The sequence below is a fragment of the Nomascus leucogenys genome, chromosome 22a (genome assembly GCF_006542625.1).
Source record: "Nomascus leucogenys isolate Asia chromosome 22a, Asia_NLE_v1, whole genome shotgun sequence".
Taxonomy (NCBI): domain Eukaryota; kingdom Metazoa; phylum Chordata; class Mammalia; order Primates; family Hylobatidae; genus Nomascus; species Nomascus leucogenys.
In genome coordinates this window covers 59852127-59871000 of record NC_044402.1, presented here as the reverse complement: position 1 = coordinate 59871000, position 18874 = coordinate 59852127, and the positions used below count along the sequence as shown (strand labels likewise).

Sequence of the window (18874 nt, the reverse complement as noted above, 5' to 3'; positions counted from 1 at the left end):
TTGCTTCCACTTTTTGGCTATTGTAAATAATGCTGATATGAACATGAGTGTACACATATCTATTCATGTCTGTTTTCAATTTTTTTTTTTTTTGAGATGGAGTCTTGCTCTGTTGCCCAGGCTGGAGTGCAGTGGTGTGATCTCTGCTCACCACAAGCTCCGCCTCCCGGGTTCATACCATTCTCCTGCCTCAGCCTCCTGAGTAGCTGGGACTACAGGCGCCTGCCACCATGCCCGGCTAATTTTTGTATTTTTAGTAGAGACGGGGTTTCATCGTGTTAGCCAGGATGGTCTCGATCTCCTGACCTCATGATCCGCCTGCCTCGGCCTCCCACAGTGCTGGGATTACAGGTGTAAGCCACTGTGCCCAGCCCTTCAATTTTTTTTTAAGAGACAGGGTCTCCTTCTGTCACCCAGGCTAGAGTACAGTGGCATGATCATAGCTCACTGCAGCCTCGAACTTCTGAACTCGAGCAATCCTCCTGCCTTAGTCTCCTGAGTAGCTAGGACTATAGGCATGCACCACCATGTCAGCTAATTAAAAAAACAAAAATTCTTTTTTTTGTAGAGACAAGGCCTCCCCATGTATCCCAGACTAGTCTTAAACTCCTGGACTTCTCGGACTCAAGTGATCCTCCCATCTTGGCCTCCCAAAGTGTTGGGATTATAGGACGTGAACCCCTGCACTTGGTTCATTTTTTTTCTTTATAGTGGCCATCCTAATGGATATGAATTGGTGTCTCACTGTGGTTTTGATTTGCATTTTCTTTGTGATTAGTGATATTGAGCATCTTTTCATGTGCTTATTGGCCATTTGTATATCTTCTTTGGAGAAATGTCTGTTCAAATCCTTTGCCTAGTTTTTAATTGGGTTTTGTTGTTCGGTTTTAGGAGTTCTCTATATATTCTGAATATTAATCTCTTATCAGATATGTGATTTACAAATATTTTCTCCCATTCTGTGGATTGCCTTTTATACCCTGTTGATAGTGTCCTTTAATGCACAAAAGTTTTAAGTCCAGTTTCTCTATTTTTTTCTTTTGTTGCTTGTACCTTCCGTGTCATGCCCTTATCTTTCAGTAGAATCTAACACAATGCCTTAAAGATAAGGATGGTGCTATTAGTAGCAGTCAGAATGTCTCTCCTTACTAGGTACTGGGTTATGTAGTTTACATGCATTCTTTTCTTTAATTCCCACAACAATTCTGTAAGGCAGGTATTATCACTCTGTTTTTTTTTTTTTTTTTTTTTTTTTTGAGACAGACTCTCACTGTGTCACCCAAGCCTATCAGTCATATTTTAAAAGAGTAGGAAACTAAGGCCTAGAAGTGAAATACCAGTTGGGCTCAATGGCTCATGCCTGTAATACTAATATTCTGGACAGCCAAGATGGGAGGATCGCTTGAGCTCAGGAGTTCGAGACCAGTCTGGGCAACATGGCGAAATTCCGTCTCTACAAAAAAATACAAAAATTAGCTGGGCATGGTGGCGTGCACCTGTAGTCCCAGCTACTTGGGAGGAGGCTGAGGTGGGAGGATGGCATGAGCCCAGGAGGCAGAGGTTGCTGTGAGCTGAGATTGTGCCACTACACTCCAGTCTGGGTGACAGAGCCAGAGACCCTGTCTCAAAAAAAAAAAAGTCAAGTACCTTCCTCAAGGTCTGTGGATTTTCAGTGGCAGAGCAGGGATTTGAACCCAGGTCTGTGGGCAGCAGATCTGGTGCTCTTAAGCACTAAACCAGAGAGCTTAGTATTGTTTGTGGGATTGAGTGAATGAATGCCTGAATGAACTTGGTAGCTGAAAAATCTAGTAATAGTTGTCTTAAATCCAGACCTACACTAGTATTGTAAATTATGTACTCAGTTTCAGTTCTCCTCTCATAACTCAGTGTACAAGTGTCCTCTTCATACCAGCAAGTTTTCTGAGGACATGCTTTCTTACATCCTCGCTGAGGCACTTCTTAGTAATGGAAGACCTGTGTATTTTACTTTCTCTTTGGATTTGCTTTAGAACTACATTGTTGGATGGAGGAAAAGATGGAATTTAAACAGATGCTAAGTTGTCTAACTGACCAACTTGCTTTTAAGACATTACCAGCTGCTCTTTTAATCATTAATGAAGCATAAGCCTTGTAGTCTGGAAGGCATGTCAAAAATTCTGTTTTGGGTTTTGGTTTAAAATTGAGTGTAATGGAGAGAGACTGATTCTTTCATCTCAGAGAATTGGGCTGTCTTTGAGAGCTGGGGACAAGAGCTGGGTCCTGTAATAGGACACTGTGGAGTTTTTTTCGCTGCTCCTCAAAGGAGAAATCACACAGATTTCTGGCACGTCATTAGTCGAAATAGGAAATGAGGCCTGAGAAATGATGTTGCTTGGGGTTTGAAAGCTGAATTTGCTAGTGGCTTCCAGAGAGCGAGAGTCTCCTATGCTAACTGTGGAAATTCTTAAACCAGCAATTCAAAGAATCAGAAGACTGTAGTTGAAAGGGTCTTAGTGGTATTTGGTCCAACCCTCTGATTTTTACAGGTTGTGGAAACAAGGCCAGAGAGGGTGTCTGTGATGTATGACATTTCTGACAGCAAATGTGCAGGGATTTTTTTGGTTTTTGTTTTTGTTTTTTTCTGATATCAACTGGATGTCCTACAATTGAATTCAGTTCTGACACTAACTACCTGGAGCTGGTGCAGACCCCAGAGGTTACGGGCTCAGTCCCACAAGACTGCCCCCACTTCACATGCCAGTCACAAGTTCCTGGTTACCATCTGTACTTCCCATGACCGGCTATAAATTGGGGATTCCCGTGATGCCTTCCCCATGTTTGATCATATGCTTGAATGGCTCACAAAACTCAGGAGAACACTTTACTTACATTTTCGTGACAAAGGATACAACTCAGGAACAGCCAAATGGAAGAGATTCATCAGGCAAGGTGTGGGGAAGGGGCAGAGAACTTCTGTGCTAGCCTCCCAGCACCTTTATGTGTTCAACCTGGAAGTTCTTTGAACCCCATCGTTTAGGGGTATTAATGGAGGTTTCATTGTGTGGGCATGAGTGATTAAATCTGGCCATGGGTGAATAACTCAACCTCCAGTCCCTCTTTAACTCAACGTCCAGTCCCTCTCCCCTCTCCGGAGGTAAGGTGGGATGAGGGTACGGCTAAAAGTTCCAACACTGAAATGTACCTTGGTCTTTCTGGCTAGGGAGCCCCAACCCCTAGTAATCTCATTAGCATACAAAAGACATTTATCTCTCAGGAGATTCCAGGGGTTTTGGGTGAGGTGTGCCAGGAACCTGGACAAAGACCAAATATATATTTCTTATTGTATCACAGTAGGAGACTTGCCAAGGCCCCACAGTGAGTCAGTTTTATGACTCTTACATGTCTTCCTACTTAGCTCACAGCCTCTTGCCAGTCATTTGGATATTTGTATATGGGCAGGGAGAGTAAGCATGGGGTAGTAAGTCTGTCATTTTAATGGAGTGGAAATTTTCAACTCAGCCTCATGAAGGTAAATACATTTTATTGTTTGAAAGTTAATCTCCTGATTTAGACTAGGCTTGGTCAGGGGTACTATTTAGCTCTAGATTTGATGGTTTAAATGAAATTAGTTCATAAAATCACCGATGGTCTTCTGTTTTATCTACTTTTTCTGGCACTGGTCCAGACCAGAGAAACCAATCCCAGGCTAGGACTGGGAAAGTCTGGGACTGTTCACTGCTCTGCTGCTGATTTGCTGTGAGACTTTGGGTAGGACACATCCTGTCAGTTTACTCATTTGAAGAGGATGGTTTGTTCGTTTGTTTGTTTGTTTTGAAGAACAGGGTTTGAACAAGCTTTCCAAGTCATTTCAGACCTAAAGCTTAAGGCCCAAATCAAAGTGGCTTTTAGTTTTCCTTTTTCTTTTCTTTTTTTTTTTTTTTTGAGACAGAGTCTTGCTCTGTTGCCCAGGCTGGAGGGCAGTGGCGCAATCTCGGCTCACTGCAAGCTCCACCTCCTGGGTTCATGCCATTCTCCTGCCTTAGCCTGCTGAGTAGCTAGGACTACAGGCGACCACCACCACGCCCGGCTAATTTTTTGTATTTTTCGTAGAGTCGGGGTTTCACCATGTTAGCCAGGATGGTCTTGATCTCCTGACCTCGTGATCCACCCACCTCGGCCTGGGATTACAGTCTTGAGCCACCACGCCTGGCCTAGTTTTTCTTAAGACTTACAGCTTTCCATAAGAGACTGTACATACCTATGAATCATATGTGTGTGTACGTGTCTGTGTATAGCCTGTGATATGTAAGTACATACACACATGTAAATACATGCACACAGGTAAATATATACATATAATACATATTTTATGCATATTTTATATAAATATACTTTATACTTTGTGTAAATATATATATATTTGCCTTCTAATGATTTTCATTGAGGTAGTTTATTTGTAGTAAAATGCATACATCTTGTTATAGTTTTGACACATGCTTACATGTTGTCACCTTACCCCATCAAGATACACACTGTCAACCTCACCCCAGAAAGCTCCCTCAGGTCCCTTCCCAGTTAATCCCCTCCTCCAACACACTGCAGAGGGAATCACTGATCTTTTATCTCTTCTAGAAGTTCATGAGTGGAATCATACAGTATATGCTCTTTTGTGTTGAATCCCAGTGATATTTTGAAGAAGAATCATATGCATTGTTTTCTCTACCTGCCATTTTGAAAGGCTGTATAAGGGAGTGGTGGCTTATGCCTGTAATCCCAGCACTTTGGGAGGCTGAGGCAGGAGGATTGCTTGAGGCCAGAAATTTGAGACCAGCCTGGGCAACATAGCAAGACCCTGTTTCTACAAAAAATTTAAAAATTAGCTGGGTGTGGTGGTGCTACTGCCTGTAATCCTAGCTACTTTGGAGGCTGAGGCAGGAGGATTGCTTGAGCCCAGGAGGTGGAGACTGCAGTGAGCTATGATTGTGTCACTGTACTCTTGAGAGGTGACAGCATGCTGGCAGCCCTCGCTCGCTCTCAGGCATCTCCTCAGCCCTGGCGCCCACTCTGGCTGCGCTTGAGGAGCCCTTCAGCCCGCTGCTGCACTGTGGGAGCCCCTCCCTGGGCTGGCCAAGGCCAGAGCCGACTCCCTCAGCTTGTGGGGAGGTGTGGAGGCAGAGGTGCGGCGGGAACCGGGCAGCACGCAGCGCTTGTGGGCCAGCACGAGTTCCAGGTGGGCGTGGGCTCGGCGGGCCCAGCACCGCAAGCCCTGGGCAGTGAGGGGCTTAGCACCCAGGCCAGCAGCTGCAGACGGTGTGCTGGTTCCCCCAGCAGTGCCGGCCCGCCAGTGCTGCGCTCGAATTCTCGCCGGGTCTCAGTGGTCTCCCTGCAGGGCAGGACTGGGGACCCGCAGCTCACCATGCCTGAGCCTCCCTACCGTGGGCTCCTACGCGTCCGGAGCCTCCCCGAGGAGCGCAGCCCCCTGCTCCACCGCACCTGGTCCCATCGACCACCCAAGGGCTGAGGAGTGCAAGTGCACCGCCCGGGACTGGCAGGCAGCTCCACCTGCGACCCAGGTGTGGGATCCACTGGGTGAAGCCAGCTGGGCTTCTGAGTCTAGTGAGGACTCGAGAACCTTTATGTCTAGCTAAGGGATTGTAAATATACCAATCAGCACTCTGTGTCTAGCTCAAGGTTTGTAAATGCACCAATCAGCACTCTGTATGTAGCTAATCTGGTGGGGACTTGGAGAATCTTTATGTCTAGCTAAGGGATTGTAAATATACCAATCAGCACTCTGTGTCTAGCTCAGGTTTGTAAACACACCAGTCGGCACCTTGTGTCTAGCTCAAGGTTTGTAAATGCACCAATCAGTGCTCTGTGTCTAGCTAATCTAGTGGGGACTTGGAGAACTTTTGTGTCTAGCTCAGGGATTGTAAACGCACCAATCAGCACCCTGTCAAAACGGACCAATCAGGTCTCTGTAAAACAGACCAATCAGCTCTCTGTAAAATGGACCGATCTGCAGTATGTGGGTGGGGCCAGATAAGGGAATAAAAGCAGGCTGCCCGAGCCAGTAGTGGTAACTCACTTGGGTCCTTTTTTGCACGTTGGGAGCTTTGTTCTTTCACTCTTTGATATTAATGTTGCTGCTGTTTACTCTCTGGGTCCACTGCTTTTATGAGCTGTGACACTCACCACAAAGGTCTGCAGTTTCTCTTTTGAGGCTGGCGCAGACCACCAACCCACCGAGAGGAATGAACAGTTCCAGGCGATAGGAGCAAACAATTTCAGACAGGCCACCTTAAGAGCTGTAACACTCACCGTGAAAGCTTGCAGCTTTACTCTTGAAGCCAGCGAGACCACGAACCCACCAGAAGGAAGAAACTCAGAACACATCTGAACATCGGAAGGAACAAACCCCGGACACGCCGCCTTTAGGAACTGTAACACTCACCGCGAGGGTCTGTGGCTTCATTCTTGAAGTCAGTGAGACCAAGAACCCACCAATTCCGGACACACTGTAGCCTGGGTGACAGAGCAAGATTCCATCTCTTAAAAAACAATGAAAAAGAGGCTGGGTGCAGTGGTTTACGCCTGTAATCCCAGCACTTTGGGAGGCCGAGGTGGGAGGATCACGAGGTCAGGAGATCAAGACCGTCCTGGCCAATATGGTGAAACCCTGTCTCTACTAAAAATACACCAAATTTATCTGCGCATGGTGGTGTGTGCCTGTAATCCCAGCTTCGTGGGAGATGGAGGCTGGGGAATTGCTTGAATCCAGGAAGCAGAGGTTGAGGTGAGCAGAGATCTCATCACTGTACTCCAGCCTGGCGACAGAGCAAGACTCTTGTCTCAAAAAAAAAAAAAAAGAATGGTGTAGTCTGAGGTCCTGCTGTTCCCACTAGCTGCTGTGGTTTGAGAAGTGAGGGCCCTCTGCCAGTGGCCACCATATTGTCTGCTGAGTATGATGAAAGAGGTGGAGAGAACAGCTTGATTTCCGGATTCTAGGTTGAGTTTGTTTCTATAATTGTTGGTGTCACAGTCTTCTCACTTGTCAGCTGGGCAAATCAGATCCACCAGCAGATGAGAGACTAACTCTGACACCCGAAAATGTCACTTGTGGTGGCACATTTCTGACAAGGTGCCCATGAGATGCAATCATTTCAATTTCATAAATGCTTTTAGAACATAAAGACATTGCTCTAGGGTGAGCAACAGCAAAAGAAAGGGAGGTCAGGAAGGGGCTGAGCAAATGGATGGAGGAGCCACACTGTGCCATGGAGGTTCTGGGACCTCTCTTGGCCTTAGAGTGTAGTATCTGTGTGAAAGTTTTTTGTTTGTTTTCATAATGTGTTTAGCATGTGTTTGCTCTTAGTTTTCTCCTCTAACTTAGTTCAGCCCTTGGTCATGCCTGGACCATTGCTTGAGGCTGTAAGTTAGACCAGTTCGATACCACCCAGCTGGTCTCCTTCTTCCTATTCTCCCTCCCTTTGTACACTCTGGAACCTTCCAAAACTTAGGACAACTCTACTAGAAAATTTCTGGGACTCCCCATTTCCTTTAGAATGATTTATAAATAGGGCCAGGTGCAGTGGCTCACACTTGTAATCCTAGCACTTTGGGAGGCCAAGGTGGGTGGGTCATCTAAGGTCAGTAGTTCGAGACCAGCCTGGCCAACATGGCGAAACCCCGTCTCTACTAAAAATATAAAAATTAGCAGGACGTGGTGGTGGGTGCCTGTAATCCCAGCTACCAGAGAGGCTGAGACAGGAGAATCACTTGAACCCGGGAGGCGGAGGTTGCAGTGAGCCGAGATCGCACCATTGCACTCTAGCCTGGGTAACAAGAGCGAAACTCCACCCCCCCCCCCAAAAAAAAAATAGAATGATTTATAAATGTAGCCTGGTGTTCAAGGCCTTCACTGACTGGACTTCCTCCCGTCTTTTCTCTTATCAAGGTCTCTACTCATTTTGCTGTTCCCACTCCCTCCTTTTCTGTGCTCAGCATGGCCTTTGGCCCTGCAAAGCATCCCTTCTCTCTTGCTCATGGTTTAGACCAATATACCCTTTGAAACCTAACCTAGATCTTCCAACTGCCACAAAGCTGGCCCAGAAGCCTCTGAACTGCAGTGGCACTTATAACTTACATGTATTTAATAATTTTCTGACTATTTGAATGCACTATGTTGAGCCGGTGGGATTTTGAATTCAAAGATGAACAATGCTTTCCCTGTCCTATGCTTGTCCTGAGAGCAGCTAACTGTACAGGGTACAAGGGAAGGCATCCTTGTGTGACTTGGAAGAAGAGGCAAGGCAATGAACATGCGTAGAGCACCTGCTTGTGCAGGGGACTGTGCTGTGTTCTTTCAAGATTTTATCTCATTTAACCCTCTTGACTTTGTGAGCTGGCATTTTTACCTGTGTTGTGACTTTCTCAGAATCACCCAACCAACAGGATTGAAACCCAGTGAGGCCCACTACACACCCTATGTGCTCCCCCCACCCATGTGTCTTCATGTGTGTTGGGCTGGTGGGGGCAGGTCAGTGAGGTCAGCTGTGGGCTGTTTCTACACCCCATCCATGTGCATGCTGTGGGGCACAGGTTTCCTCCTGGGTTAGGGGCCAGGTTATGCTTAAGCCTCTGCCCCATGGTGGTCCCTATTTGGGATCTGCCTCTTAAACAGTTGGTGACGCCTTTTGCAGGGACAGTGGTTCTCTGTCCTCCTGAGGTGGGGAAAGTGATCCGGGGCACTCCTGCTTGTCTCTAGCACCTTCCAGGAATACTGCAGCAACCAAACTGCTGCTTCCTGATTAATTCATGCTCAAGGACAAGAATGACACTCTGCAGTCTTTTGTTTTTATGGTGGTAAAATACACATAACATAACATTTACCTTTATTTATTTATATTTTTTTGAGACAGGGTCTTGTTCTGTTGCCCAGGCTGGAATGCAGTGACAAGATCTCAGCTCACTGCAACCTCTGCCTCCCCAGTTCAAGCAGTTCTCCTGCCTCAGCCTCCTAAGTAGCTGGGATTACAGGTGCAACCACCACGCCCGGCTAATTTTTGTATTTTTTTTTTTGTAGAGACGGGGTTTTGCCACGTTGGCCAGGCTAGTCTCAAACTCCTGGCCTCAAGTGATCTGCCCACCTCAGCCTCCCAAATGAAGAGGTGGGGACCAATCTGTTGGGCATGCCGTTCCAGAAGCCCCATTGCAGCCCTATTGTGGTGGTGGGCAGGCTGCTTTTGAGAATGTGTACACACCTTTTCAACCTTCCTGTTCCGTCAGGGCAGCAGAGGAGGAAGTGTGCCTCAGGTGGCTAAGGGGCCTTCCTGCAGCAGGACCAGCATTCCATGTTGCTTCTTACTCCAGTGTTCCTCTACCCCAGAGGCTGCCTTCTCTTTGGTCTTTTGTGCCTACTGGGCATGCTAAAGCTGTTTGTTTGCCCTTCAGTGAATGGGACTGACACAGAGACCCATTTTTGTTTTTAAAAATTATAAAATATAGGCCGGGTGCGGTGGCTCACACCTGTAATCCCAGCACTTTGGGAGGCTGAGGCTGGAGGATCTCCTGAGCCCAGGAGTTTGAGACCAGCCTAGGCAACACAGTAAGACCTTGTTGCTACAAAAAATATTTAAAAACTTACCCAGGCGTGGCAGCATGCACCTGTGGTCCCAGCTCCTCAGGAGGCTGAGGCAGGAGGATTGCTTGAGCCTGGGAAGGTTGAGGCTACAGTGAGGTAAGATCGCACCACTGCACTCCAGCCTGGGAACAGAGTGAGATTCTGTCTCAAAAAAAAAAAAAAAAATTAGAAAATAAAGAAGCACTTATTGTATAAAGAGCGAGCCCTTAATTTTTCAGCCCAACTAGGCTCCCCAGAGGTAATGCCTGGCAGCTGCTTAGTGTGTGGCCCATGTTCCATGAAGTTTCTTTTGTATAAATGGGATCCTACTGTAGGCTTCATTTTACAGCTCGCTTTTGTCATGTCATTGTACATTTTGGAGACCTTTCCATGGCAGCATATTTAGATCTATCTCATTGTGCAAGCATTCCACAGAATGGATGTACAGTTTATGTAGCCATCCTCCTCCTGGTGGGCAGTGGCTTTCTTGTCCTTATAAATAATACTGGAACAGCATATCTTTGTGAACTTCTACATTTGTATAGTTTAGATTCCTAGGGACAAAATGCTCATGTCAGACTACGAGAGTATTGGAAATTTTGATGGAGACTGCCAAATTACCCTCTAAATGAGCCCCTCACCAACAGAGCCCGAGTGACTGTTTGCCCTGCACTCTCATCAGTACTGGGTATCTTTTAATTTCTACACATTTGAGGAGGGGAAAAGGCATTTGGTTGTTGGTCCACATTGTCTAATGGAAAACCACCTCTAAGATGTGTGGATGAAAGTTGCCTTCGGCTAACTTCCTTCCTAAGCACCACGTCCCCATGGAAATGCAGAGGTAGAGAATGCCTGCTGGTGGAGCTGCCGAGACTCATTCCTCCTGCATCCTTGGCCTCCCCTTGCCCTGTAAAAAGGCTATGCAGGACCTTTACGTTTCTTGAAAGGTTTTTTGCTAAGAACTCTTTGGTCACCATTCTTCAGTTAATTTTCGTATGGTTTTTATTTATTTGCCTTACCTGTCTGCTACTCCTGAGGAAACCAAAATTTTCTGTTGCCACTCCAGGGCAGCAACCTTTTATGCACAAACTGAAATTCCCTGCATTTTACTGGTGACACATGAGGCTTGAGAATCTACAGTGTCTTCCCAAGTACTAAATGTTCCTCCTTTTCATCTCTAACCCAGTAAGACAAAGTGAGATCAGGCATTTTGTATATCCTTTAATTCTAGTCAGAACAGAGAAGTACGATTCTGTTTCCTCTAAATCTTATGAACGTTCTCAGAGACTGGATCTCAGATCTGGTCCCTGCCAGAGTTAGGAAAGGGCTGGGTGGGCAAGGGAACTGCCATCTACTGGGTGCTGGTCATTTTCCTTGCAGCCCCCCGAGGGAGTGGGTATTATTATCTAGGATTTATGGATGAGGCTGATTCACATCCCAGAAGCCTCTCAGGGAGTAGGTAGCAGAACCAAAATTTCAACAGGTCTGCCCCACACTAAAGCCCTTGCCTGGCTTGTTAGGTTGGCTCCAGGTAGATCCCTGGAGACATCCTGCCAGGGATCCTCCCCCTAGGGGGGAAGAAAACAGCACCCCCTTCCTGGTAGGTCCTCCCTGCCCATAGGCCACCAGAAAGAAGAAACTGCAGTGTCTGCTCTTTCTTTTCCCTGTACACTAAGGCTCTGGCCTAGGTTTTCCCAGATCTTGCAGTTTCCATTCTCCTAGGGACTACCTTCATGGTTTTCCCTTATCTACGAGCCACCTATGCTGTCACAGATTTTCTGTGTATTGACTCACTTTTTTTACTTGGGTACATTTTCTTTTAAAAGGCTTCTATCACTCTCAGTTGAAAAGTAGTTTCACTTGGCATTAATCTAAAGTAACATAAAAATTAAAGTAAATACATTGAAATCAAAGCAAGATTCTTCTAGCAGGATCCTGTTGTCTGCCTAAGGCTCCCCGCCAAGACTCACTCTCATTAGAATGGGAGCATACAAAGTATTGGAACAGCGACCAGGTGAAGTGCCATGCCACTTAAGCCCAGGAGCTCGAGGCCAGCCTGGGTAAGATAGCATGACCCTGTCTCTAAAAAAAAAAAAAAGAGAGAGAGGCTAGGCATAGTGGCTCACGCCTGTAATACCAGCATTTTGGGAGGCTAAGGCGGGCAGATCACCTTAGGTCAGGAGTTTGAGACAAGCCTGGCCAACATGGTAAAACCCTGTCTCTACTAAAAATACAAAAAAAGGAGCTGAGTATAGTGGTGCATTCATGTAATCCCACCTACTCGGAAGACTGAGGCACAAGAATTGTTTGAGCCCAGGAGGTGGAGGTTGCAGTGAGCCAAGATCGCACCACTGCACTCCAGCCTGGGCGACAGAGTGATACTCCATCTCAAAAAATAAAAATAGGCCGGGCGTGGTGACTCACGCCTGTAATCCCAGCACTTTGGGAGGCCGAGGCAGGCAGATCACGAGGTCAGGAGATCGAGACCATCCTGGTTAACATGGTGAAACCCTGTCTCTACTAAAATACAAAAAAAAAATTAGCCAGGCATGGTGGCGGGCGCCTGTAGTCCCAGCTACTCGGGAGGCTGAGGCGGGAGAATGGTGTGAACCCGGGAGGCAGAGCTTGCAGTGAGCTGAGATCGTGCCACTGCACTCCAGCCTGGGTGACAGAGCAAGACTCTGTCTCAAAAAAATAAATAAATAAAATTTAAGAAATAAAAAGAGAGAGAGAACAGATTCAGTGTTGTAACATTGCCCTGGCCCACCTAAACTTGCCCACTGGTGATCTGCAGGCCACTCTCTGAGGAGTGCTATTCTGCCTTCTGGCCACTGGACTGTGCACCTTTTCGGGACACACCACCAGCCTTCTGGTCTTTGCTTCTGTCCTTCCCTCCCCAGGATGGCTGTCTCATCTGCTTCTTGCTTATGTGGGAGATTCTGCTCTTGCAAGGTGAGGCTTGGATGCCACAATTGCTGAGATATGTCCTCTGACCAGAGAGCCACTGTCTTCACCCCATGTGCCCTGATGACTCCCTGTGAACTTTTTTCATATACCCACCCTGGCACAGGTCAGATTGTAGCATCGGAGTGGGGTGCTATTTATTCTGTAAGACTCTAGCTGCTGGAAGGGGCACTTTGTAACATTTATTCTCCTGACCCAGTTGGGCCTCCCTGGGGGCTGAGACAGGCTCTTGTCAGAGATGAAGCCTTGTGATGTGGCATTGTCTGCACTGGGCCCTATGCCCTATGCTCTGCTGTGCTAGATGTTCAGTAATGTCGTTGATGGTGAGCTGGGTTTTCCTGGCACGAGTTCCACACTGCTGTTCCCCATGGGAGAGCATCACCTAGCACTGGGAAAAGGTTGAGGTGGAGACCCTTAATGGCAGGTGGCAAGAATAAATATATTTGGGGTAAAAGGCTCCTGTGTGAGAAATGCATGGCATGAACCCCACATGGAGGGTCCCTGAGAACATTCAATTAAGGTGTCCCTGACCTGCTTTCATCTGATGGCTCCAGCTCCCCATTCTCTGGTCTATGGGACAGTCACTCCTTATGTGGCCCCTTCTGGCATTTTGACCCCTGCTTGGCACTTTTTGGCTTTGCCCAGTACTTATTCTGAGCAGCCCTGGCTCTGTACTCCAACTCTTTCCCCCCACCCCTCACAGGGTCAGCACAGATCATGGGGGTGTTCGATCCATCAGGCAATAGGAGGGAGGCTGGGTGTGGAGAGTGTGGGGCTGATAGGGAAGGGGGAAGCAAGCCCTTCCTAGGACCCCTGCCTCTCTCTGTGCACTCTGCTGATCTCACTCTTAGCAAGAGGGGGTGTGGACTGAAGGCGGAGCCACAGGGCTACTCAGCAAGGCTGTGCTCTGGGGCTGCTTCCACTCTAAGAAAGGGCCACTTTTTTTTTTTTTTTTTTTTGAGGTGAAGTCTCACTCTATCACCCAGGCTGGAGTTCAGTGGCATGATCCCAGCTCACTGCAACCTCTGCCTCCCAGGTTCAAGTCATTCTCCTGCCTTAGCCTCCCGAGTAGCTGGGATTACAGACGTACACCGCCATACCTGGCTAATTTTTGTTTTGTATTTTTAGTAGAGACGGGGTTTCACCATGCTGGCCAAGCTGGTCTCAAACCTGACCTCAAGTGATCTGCTTGTCTTGGCCTCCCAAAGTGCTGGGATTACAGGTGTGAGCCACCACACCTGGCCAAGGGGGCGCCTTTTTTGATTGCACAGAAGCTCCATATGGGCTAGCAGCAGCTCTGGGGGGCTATTGCCCTCCCCAGCTGTACTTGACACTCTCTCCAAAGTAGGGACTAGGGCGTATTTATCTTGGTATCAAGAGTACCCAATACAGCAGGTCTCAGTGAAAGTTTGGTAAACAGAATTTAGTACACTTGGTCTTTCAAAATGAAACTATTTGACTAAGGAACTTAATGACAGACAAACATTGTATCATGATACAGTCATTTAATGTCTCTGAGCCTTAGTTTCCTCAATTATGACTGATATATATCTCTTAGAATTGTTTAATGTTCAAATTGGATAATGCATGTAAAGCACTTGACTCATTAATTTTCTTTCCCTCCATCAAAAGTATTTTTGAAATGAGTGGATTCTGAATTTGGACTGTAACCAGGTATATTCTGGAAAGAGTATATATTTAAAAAAAATAGAGGGGGTGGAGCCAAGATGGCCGAATAGGAACAGCTCCGGTCTCCAGCTCCCAGCCCCAGCGACACAGAAGACGGGTGATTTCTGCATTTCTGCTTGAGGTACTGGTTTCATCTCACTAGGGAGTGCCTAACAGTGGGTGCAGGACAGTCGGTGAAGCGCACTGTGCGCGAGCCGAAGCAGGGCGAGGCATTGACTCACTCGGGAAGCGCAAGGGGTCAGGGAGTTCCCTTTCCTAGTCAAAGAAAGGGGAAGCAGACGGCACCTGGAATATCGGGTCAGTCCCACCCTAACTGCGCTTTTCCAACGGGCCTGGAAAACAGCACACTAGGAGATTGTGTCCCGCACCTGGCTCGGAGGGTCCTATGCCCACGGAGTCTCGCTAATTGCTAGCACAGCAGTCTGAGATCAAGCTGCGAGGCGGCAGCGAGGCTGGGGGAGGGGCGCCCGCCATTGCCCAGGCTTGCTTAGGTAAACAAAGCAGCCAGGAAGCTCGAACTGGGTGGAGCCCACCACAGCTCAAGGAGGCCTGCCTGACTCTGTAGGCTCCACCTCTGGGGGCAGGGCACAGACAAACAAAAACTCTGCAAGAACTTCCACAGACTTAAATGTCCCTGTCTGACTGACAGCTTTGAAGAGAGTAGTGGTTCTCCCAGCACGCAGCTGGAGATCTGAGAACGGTCAGACTGCCTCCTAAAGTGGGTCCCTCACCCCTGAGCAGCCTAACTGGGAGGCACCCCCCCAGTAGGGACAGACTGACACCTCATTCAACCCGGTACTTCTCTGAGACAAAACTTTCAGAGGAACTATCAGACAGCTGAATTTGTGGTCTCACGAAAATCCGCTGTTCTGCAGCCACCGCTGCTGACACCCAGCCAAACAGGGTCTGGAGTGCACCTCTAGTAAACTCCAACAGACCTGCAGCTGAGGGTCCTGTCTGGTAGAAGGAAAACTAACAAACAGAAAGGACATCCACACCAAAAACCCATCTGTACATCACCATCATCAAAGACAAAAAGTAGATAAAACCACAAAGATGGGGAAAAAACAGACCAAAAAAACTGGAAACTCTAAAAAACAGAGCACCTCTCCTCCTCCAAAGGAACGCAGTTCCTCACCAGCAACGGAACAAAGCTGGATGGAGGATGACTTTGATGAGCTGAGAGAAGAAGGCTTCAGGACAAACTACTCTGAGCTACGAGAGGAAATTCAAAACAACAGGAAAGAAGTTAAAAACTTTGAAAAAAATTAGAAGAATGGATAACTAGAATAACCAATGGAGAGAAGGGCTTCAAGGAGCCGATGGAGCTGAAAGCAAGTTTCGAGAACTACGCGAAGATTGCAGAAGCCTCAGTAGCAGATGCGATCAACTGGAAGAAAGGGTATCGCTGATGGAAGATGAAATGAATGAAATGAAGAGAGAAGGGAAGTTTAGAGAAAAAAGGATAAAAAGAAATGAACAAAGCCTCCAAGAAATTTGGGACTATGTGAAAAGACCAAACCTACGTCTGATTGGTGTACCTGAAAATGATGGGGAGAATGGAACCAAGTTGGAAAACACTCTGCAAGATATTATCCAGGAGAACTTCCCCAATCTAGCAAGGCAGGCCAGCATTCAGATTCAGGAAATACAGAGAACGCCACAAAGATACTCCTCGAGAAGGGCAACTCCAAGACACATTATTGTCAGATTCACCAAAGTTGAAATGAAAGAAAAAATGTTAAGGGCAGCCAGAGAGAAAGGTCGGGTTACCCACAAAGGGAAGCCCATCAGACTAACAGCTGATCTCTCAGCAAAACTCTACAAGCCAGAAGAGAGTGGGGGCCGATATTCAACATTCTTAAAGAAAAGAATTTTCAACCCAGAATCTCCTATCCCGCCAAACTAAGCTTCATAAGTGAAGGAGAAATAAAACACTTTACAGACAAGCAAACGCTGAGTGATTTTGTCACCACCAGGCCTGCCCTAAAAGAGCTCCTGAAGGAAGCACTAAACATGGAAAGGAACAACCGGTACCAGCCACTGCAAAAACATGCCAAATTGTAAAGACCATCGAGACAGGAAGAAACTATAGCAACTAACGAGCAAAATAACCAACTAACATCATAATGACAGGATCAGATTCACACATAACAATATTAACGTTAATGTAAATGGGCTAAATGCTCCAATCAAAAGACACAGACTGGCAAACTGGATAAGGAGTCAGGACCCATCAGTGTGCTGTATTCAGGAAACCCATCTCACGTGCAGAGACACACATAGACTCAAAATAAAGGGATGGAGGAAGATCTATCAAGCAACTGGAAAACAAAAAAAGGCAGGGGTTGCAATCCTAGTCTCTGATAAAATAGACTTTAAACCAACAAAGATCAAAAGAGACAAAGAAGGCCATTACATAATGGTAAAGGGATCAATTCAACAAGAAGAGCTAACTATCCTAAATATATATGCACCCAACACAGGAGCACCCAGATTCATAAAGCAAGTCTGAGTGACCTACAAGGGACTTAAACTCCCACACAATAATAATGGGAGATTTTAACACCCCACTGTCAGCATTAGACAGATCAACGAGACAGAAAGTTAACAAGGATATCCAGGAATTGAACTCAGCTCTACATAAAGTGGACCTAATAGACATCTACAGAACTCTCCACCCCAAGTCAACAGAATATACATTTTTTTCAGCACCACACCACACCTATTCCAAAATTGACCACATAGTTGGAAGTAAAGCTCTCCTCAGCAAATGTAAAAGAACAGAAATTATAACAAACTGTCTCTCAGACCACAGTGCAATCAACTAGAACTCAGGATTAAAAACTCACTCAAAACCGCTCTACTACATGGAAACTGAACAACCTGCTCCTGAATGACTATTGGGTACATAATGAAATGAAGGCAGAAATAAAGATGTTCTTTGAAACCAACGAGAACAAAGACACAACATACCAGAATCTCTGGGACACATTCAAAGCAGTGTGTAGAGGGAAATTTATAGCACTAAATGCCCACAAGAGAAAGCAGGAAAGATCCAAAATTGACTCCCTAACATCACAATTAAAAGAACTAGAAAAGCAAGAGCAAACACATTCAAAAGCTAGCAGAAGGCTAGAAATAACTAAAATCAGAGCAGAACTGAAGGAAATAGAGACACAAAAAACCCTTCAAAAAATTAATGAATCCAGGAGCTGGTTTTTTGAAAAGATCAACAAAATTGATGGACCGCTAGCAAGACTAATAAAGAAGAAAAGAGAGAAGAATCAAATAGATGCAATAAAAAACGAAAAAGGGGATATCACCACCGATCCCACAGAAATACAATCTACCATCAGAGAATACTACAAACACCTCTATGCATATAAACTAGAAAATCTAGAAGAAATGGATAAATTCCTCGACAAATACACCCTCCCAAGACTAAACCAGGAAGAAGTTGAATCTCTGAATAGACCAATAACAGGCTCTGAAATTGAGGCAATAATCAATAGCTTACCAACCAAAAAGAGTCCAGGACCTGATGGATTCACAGCTGAATTCTACCAGAGGTACAAGGAGGAACTGGTACCATTCCTTCTGAAACTATTCCAATCGATAGAAAAAGAGGGAATCCTCCCTAACACATTTTATGAAGCCAGCATCGTCCTGATACCAAAACCTGGCAGAGACATAACCAAAAAAGAGAATTTCAGACCAATATCCTTGATGAACATTGATGCAAAAATCCTCAATAAAATACTGGCAAACCGAATCCAGCAACACATCAAAAAGCTTATCCACCATGATCAAGTGGGCTCATCCCTGGGATGCAAGGCTGGTTCAACATACGCAAATCAATAAATGTAATCCAGCATATAAACAGAACCAAAGACAAAAACCACATGATTATCTCAATAGATGCAGAAAAGGCCTTTGACAAAATTCAACAACCCTTCATGCTAAAAACTCTCAATAAATTAGGTATTGATGGGACGTATCTCAAAATAATAAGAGCTATCTATGACAAACCCACAGCCAATATCATACTGAATGGGCAAAAACTGGAAGCATTCCCTCTGAAAACTGGCACAAGACAGGGATGCCCTCTCTCACCGCTCCTATTCAACATAGTGCTGGAAGTTCTGGCCAGAGCAATCAGGCAGGAGAAGGAAATAAAAGGTATTCAATTAGGAAAAGAGGAAGTCAAATTGTCCCTGTTTGCAGATGACATGATTGTATATCTAGAAAACCCCATTGTCTCAGCCCAAATCTCCTTAAGCTGATTAGCAACTTCAGCGAAGTCTCAGGATACAAAATTAATGTACAAAAATCACAAGCATTCTTGTACACCAATAACAGACAAGCAGAGAGCCAAATCATGAGTGAACTCCCATTCACAATTGCTTCAAAGAGAATAAAATACCTAGGAATCCAACTTACAAGGGATGTGAAGGACCTCTTCAAGGAGAACTACAAACCACTGCTCAATGAAATAAAAGAGGATACAAACAAATGGAAGAACATTCCATGCTCATGGGTTGGAAGAATCAATATCGTGAAAATGGCCATACTGCCCAAGGTAATTTATAGATTCAATGCCATCCCCATCAAGCTACC

General features: G+C 46.0%; 1 protein-coding gene across 1 annotated transcript in view; it reads right to left on the bottom strand.

Moving 5' to 3' along the window:
• HMGCLL1 (3-hydroxymethyl-3-methylglutaryl-CoA lyase like 1) overlaps positions 1-18874 on the bottom strand; it is a 191798-nt gene that overhangs the window by 60057 nt on the left and 112867 nt on the right. The window lies entirely within an intron of this gene.